General features: G+C 35.5%; 1 long non-coding RNA gene across 1 annotated transcript; it reads left to right on the forward strand.

Moving 5' to 3' along the window:
• The first annotated feature begins 1,507 nt into the window (after positions 1-1,507).
• Positions 1,508-2,125, forward strand: LOC149155311 (uncharacterized). Its single transcript, XR_016262568.1, has 2 exons — positions 1,508-1,596; positions 1,769-2,125. It is a non-coding gene; the product is annotated as an uncharacterized LOC149155311 (long non-coding RNA).
• The last annotated feature ends 3,699 nt before the right edge of the window (positions 2,126-5,824 follow it).

A 5,824-nucleotide genomic window follows, 5' to 3' on the forward strand; every position in this document is an offset into this window, starting at 1 on the left:
CCTCCCTTGCTACGTTGCTGCCTTAGGGTATAAGCCAGTTCTTGATTGCAACTAGTTCTTGACTGCCTTGGGCAAGCCCAGTTGTGGTGCTATGGCCTGCGGCCTAGCACAACAACAACATGTAGCTTTCGGTCCCTTGAAACATGCCCAAAGAAGTGTCAAAATCGACAATGTTTAGCTCTCAAGAACTTGGCATAACAACTAGCACCCTCGCCCTCCATGACATCAACACGAACCTTTGTTTTGACCCTAAAACAACCCTTATCTCCTCGTTGTTTCTTCCTTCTGTGCTACGGCTAGGAGATTGTGTGTTAGGGCAATGGCCAGATCTCTGTGTTTAGGACTCTTCCTTATTGCGGCTAGGATCCCTTCCTTTAGGACAGTGTTAAGAAGCCTTTGAGGACAACGAATATGGTCTCTCCTAGACCTGCGATTAGATCTCTCCTTGCGTTATTGTAGCTTCATTAAAGCCTCCTCCATGACAACGTAGAGCTAGGGCTTCTTCCTATTAGGGCTGCATAGTCTCCTAGGATATCTCCTCCCACCGAAACCCAAAGACAAGTGGAGAGGAAGAGATCACAAGATGAGTGTGTGTGCAAATGACTAGCAAGCCACCCCTTTTTAAACTAAAACGTTGAGCACAAGTGGGGGCAATTTGGTTGTTGGCTGACCTTGACAAATTGTCACATAACATTAGGAAGTCATGTCTAATGCCCTTGTATTGGTAACTCCAAGGTTCTCAAAACCATTTGTAATTGAGTGTGATGCTTCAGGTTTTGGCACAGGAGCAGTACTAATGTAGGATGGCCACCCAATCGTGTTTAAAAGTCGGAAGCTCAATGGATGTGTGTTTGACTACATGAAATCTTTCAAAAGTGTAAGATGTGGATTATTACTAGTCAATTGAGCAAGCAAAGCATTATTTCTTTTTAGTGAATGCATACAGGAAACTGCTGTAATTACTCATACTGCTATTAGTAGTAGGGTTTACCACCTTTTGAGATTCTCTATCGTGACAACTAAACCTTCCTATCTTTTGTCAATATCAATGGTCGTCAATATCAATCACTCTTTCTTTCTTATTAGACGTTCAACGATGGAGCGGGGTTCAGCAATTAGTGCATGCAGATATTCTAGCTGTTTCGACCAAGTTTCTCATAACCTATTACTCGAGCTCCTAAAAGAACACATCAAGGATCCTCTCCACTTATACCTCACCCGAAACTTCTATTTTGATCTTCACGATCAACCTGTTTCTCTATTAGAATGAGATGCATTTTTCTCTCTGATCGATACAGTAACCAGCATGTCATGTAGATGAACCAAAGGGAGCAGCAAAGCAGTGCCCACCATAGGCTTCGTATTCTCACCCAAAAGCTAGCTTCAATCCCTTCCCAACAAATAAGAACTCAGCAGGTTTTGGCTATCCCACGTATTGACCCAAATGTTATCTAATGAAGAAAGTCATTGTTATCTAATTTCTCCCTATTTACTGATTGATAGGAACTAAAATATGGAAGACCTTCAAATCATTTCGAAAAGGAGGTGCTGCAGCAAAAGAGATGGGTTGAATTTGTTGTTTGGATGGACTCTATGGTATGTAATCTTAGTTGGATTTCCAATATACTTTTAAACCATATTTTCATTTTATTTTTTAGTACTATTAGATATTATATCTTACCTCATTTTTTGGTTAACATTGTATAACAAAAACATGTGTTGTGTTATGTAATTAATACTAACATGTAATATTGAATTTTTTTGTCAGAATGCTATAGGTAATGATTGCCAAGACAATGATCCAAATTATGTTCAACATATATCAGGAGATGATGAGGATGAGGATGAGGATGATGGTGGTGAACGAGGAGATGATGATGATAGTTGTGGTGTTGGTGATGATGTGGATCAGAGTAACGAGGATGGTCAAGATGATCATGAGGATGATCTTGGTGGTGGTAGCTAGGCATGCACATGCATTGTTTTTTATGAAGAAATTATTGTGTAGAATGACATTGTTATGTTTAGATGGGTGTTGTGAATTTACCCTATATCCATGAGACATTTTGATTTTGTAATCATACGATGAGTTTGATTTATGTATGTTGTTAATTTATCGTAGAATAACGATATTCATGAAATATTTTGATTTGTTAATCATATTTGAATTTTACTTGTTTTGATTAAAAATAATACTGATTTTATTAGTATTATGTTGCTATTTTATACATGTTTTGAAAATTGTTAATGACACATTGTTATTTTTTTGGATGGATGTTGTCAATTTCTCTTAAATTTCTTTACAAATGATTTTGAATTGTGATATCTGCTTTAATGATATTTAGAAACTATCATATATTTCACTATGAATCTATAAAGGGGGTCATATATGTAAAGAAAAATATACTCTATATAAGAAGTCAAATGCGGATGTAACCATGGATGCAAAATTGAAAGTAAAATTGGATGTTAAACTAGGAATTAATACAAAATGCAAACAATTGACATACAAAGTGTTTTAAATTAGAAGTGAAAAATTGTGCAATAGTTGACACAAAGAAGGGAACAAAACATGGCATACAAAAGGATATAAAATTGGGCAAAAACAAGGACACATAAATGGGCACCAAATTAGATGCAAAAAAAGACAACAACTAGATGTAAAATAAGATGCAAAGTTGAGCGTTAAAAAGAAGCAAAAAACGTTACAAATTAATATGCCAAATGATGATGCAAATAATGGTGTAAATTTGGGATGCAAACTTGGGTGCAAAAAAGGAGAAAAAAAAGATGTAAGAAAAGACATAAAACAAGATGAAAAATGGGGCTGAAAAAAGGTGAAACAAAGGATGCCATATTGGATGTAAAAAATGATTCCTAATCACATGCAAATTTAGGCTCGAACTCAGACACAAAATTATATGCAAATGTGGACACAAAATGAGGCAAAAAAAGATGCAAATTTGGATGGTGAAAACGATGTAAAACTAGACACCAAAAAAATGCAAAATTGGATGAAAAGTTCGGTGTAAATAATGGTGCAACATTGGACACAAGTAGACACAAAAAAATGGTGCAAAAAGGGGCATAAAATAACTTAAAATTGGATGAAAAACTTGGTGCAAAAACAAATACAAAAGTAGACGTAAAAAATGGCTCTAAATTGAATGTACCATTAGACACAAAATAAGATGCAAAGGTGGACACAACACATGACTCAACATAAGATGCAAATATAAATGCAAATTTGGATGCTCAAAATGATGTAACATTAGATGCAAGAGATGGTGTTAAAAATGATGCAAAATTGGATGAAACAAATGACGCAAAATATGGTGCAAAATGAGATGGGAAAAATGGAGACAAATCAAACGTAAATGTGGATGTAAAAAATGGTCCAAAAAAAGATGCAAAATGGGCACAAAAATGGATGCAAAATTTGGTGCTAAATCAAATTCAACACATGGTGCAAAGATAGGCACCAAAGCTGGTGCAAAAATAGAAGCAAAAACTAGTGTAAGACTAGATACAAAACCTAGCGTAAGACTAGATGCAAAAACTGACACAAAATGGATGCATAAAAAGACGTTAAATTGGATTCAAAATACAGTGCAAACTTGATGCAAATGATGGTGCAAAAATGGAAGCAAAGAATGACACAAAATAGGAAGAAAAAGAGAATGAAAAATAGATGAAAAAAATGACACAAAACTAGAAGCAAAACCTGTCATAAAATAAGATGCAAATCTTGGTTCAAAATTTGACGCAAAAAATGATGCATAGTTTGGTGTAAAAAATGATGCAAAATCTAGCGTGAAAAAGGATGCAAAATCAGGTGCAAAAAAAGACGCTTTAAAAATTGTACAATAGAGCCAGATTTAGCGCCAGGTTGCTCATCACAATTACAAAAAAAATGCACTAAAATATGGCGCTAAATTTGGCACAAATCGCTGGTTTTGTTGTAGTGTTCGTTTCATCTCTCAAATCTAATCCCAAGTCTTTGAATGTAGATGCAACATTCTTTCACTCATTGAATTTCTTTGGTTTCAACTCCGGATGAAGCTTCCAATGGTGACTTTCATCGTGACCCTGTTTCTAGCAATGTGTGCAAGTCACTTTTTCTTTTTTAATTGTCACTCTTTGTTTTGCTTTTCAATTTTTCTTCCTTTCCCTTTATCTTTACCTTCGACAAATTTAGATAAATGTACAAATTCTCTATTCTTTCCTCTAGCTTCTATGTGAGTGGCTTGTATTGAAATTTCATCTAAGGTAGTAGGATTTAACATCAAAACAGTATGTCATAAATAACTATGTAGACCTCCAATATATTTCAACAAATTTTCTGGAGAGTCGAATGCTATCCCCAACATTAATGTACAGGTTCTAAATTCTTTTATATATCTCTGAACATTTTAACCTTTAAGTTGGCGTAAATTTTTCCAACTCATCATAGCTTTTTGAACATAGGCCAAAGGATAAAATTGCTTCCTTAAAGAAGAAATAAATTCACTGCATGATGAAATGATCTTACCATGTCTTTGAAGGTCAGTTTGAGTTTTGCCTTCCCACCATACAAGTGCAGTGCCTCGAAGTCTTAAAATTGCCAATTGGATCTTTTGTTTGTCCTTCACTTTCTTCAGTATCTTGCAATAGACTTTAACTTGTCTAATACATTTTGTCTAATTTTTCAGCATTGAATTCACCATCATAATTGGAAAATCAAATTTTACGTCAAGCTTAATTAAAGAAGATTTTCTTTTTCTTTTTAAATGACACATAATATTTTTTAGCAGAAGATGAAGAAGAAGATGATGGAGGAGAAGGTGGAGGAGTAGGCTTTTGTACTGCTCCCACATATGGATTTATTGACTTTCCCTTGCATTTTCCTTTTTAAAATCATTGTACATCTCCACAATCATGCCTTTGATTGCCATGAATGAGTCCAAGAATTGAGCTTCTGATCCCAACAGTGCTTCTTCAGTCATTTTTTTCTTGCGAAACAATATTCCAATTTCTGACTTTGGAAAAATGCATTCTCCTTATCCTAGCTTCAATTTCAGCCTTGTAATCATTCAACACTATCAAGCCTTATCAAACCATTATCTCTGGTACCAAAACTTGATCTATTTTTCAAAAAGGTCTTATAGACATGTTAAAATTTTCATTTATGTTAATGTGTGAAACGGATCAATAAGATTACGAATTAACATAAATAAAATAACATAAAGCCAATCTGAGCAAACATAGAAAAATAACACAATATTGGATTACAGAGTTGACGAGAACCTCTCTGGCTACCTTTGCGGGTCGCTTCTCAATCATCAAACTTCTCTTATTAGTCTTCAAATGTGCACTTACAACAATGACCTCAAAATCAAAGGTTCAGATGTAGAAAAGGACTGGAAAATCGAACTTAACATGAAAAATCATGAAATTTGAGCATAAACTTGAATATATTTGGACCAGGTGACCTTTGGATCCCCCAAAAGTCACTCTCCAACTACAACACTGCGAAATTTGGAGAAAATCGACTAATCTGGGGGAATTCCACTAACTGTAGTGGAGGTCGCTAGCTCTAGCACTAGCTTTCTTAGTTCCTGCAACTTCAAAGTAAGTCAAGTTCCATTACTTCCACACGGAACTGCTTTGACACATTGGTTTATAAAACTATGTGGGGGAGGGAAGGTCAAAGGTGCGACTCCCCTCGACCCCCATTCCATGGCGTGTTTTTAGTAATGACCATTGACTATGCGATTTGATAAAGTTTCAATGCGTTAGTCATATCCACATGCTAATTTAGAGGTGGGGGTGGCGGAGCCGCTAG

This window comes from Pinus tabuliformis, chromosome 9 (genome assembly GCF_031772625.1).
Source record: "Pinus tabuliformis cultivar Carrire ecotype Pingquan chromosome 9, CPIR1, whole genome shotgun sequence".
NCBI lineage: Eukaryota > Viridiplantae > Streptophyta > Pinopsida > Pinales > Pinaceae > Pinus > Pinus tabuliformis.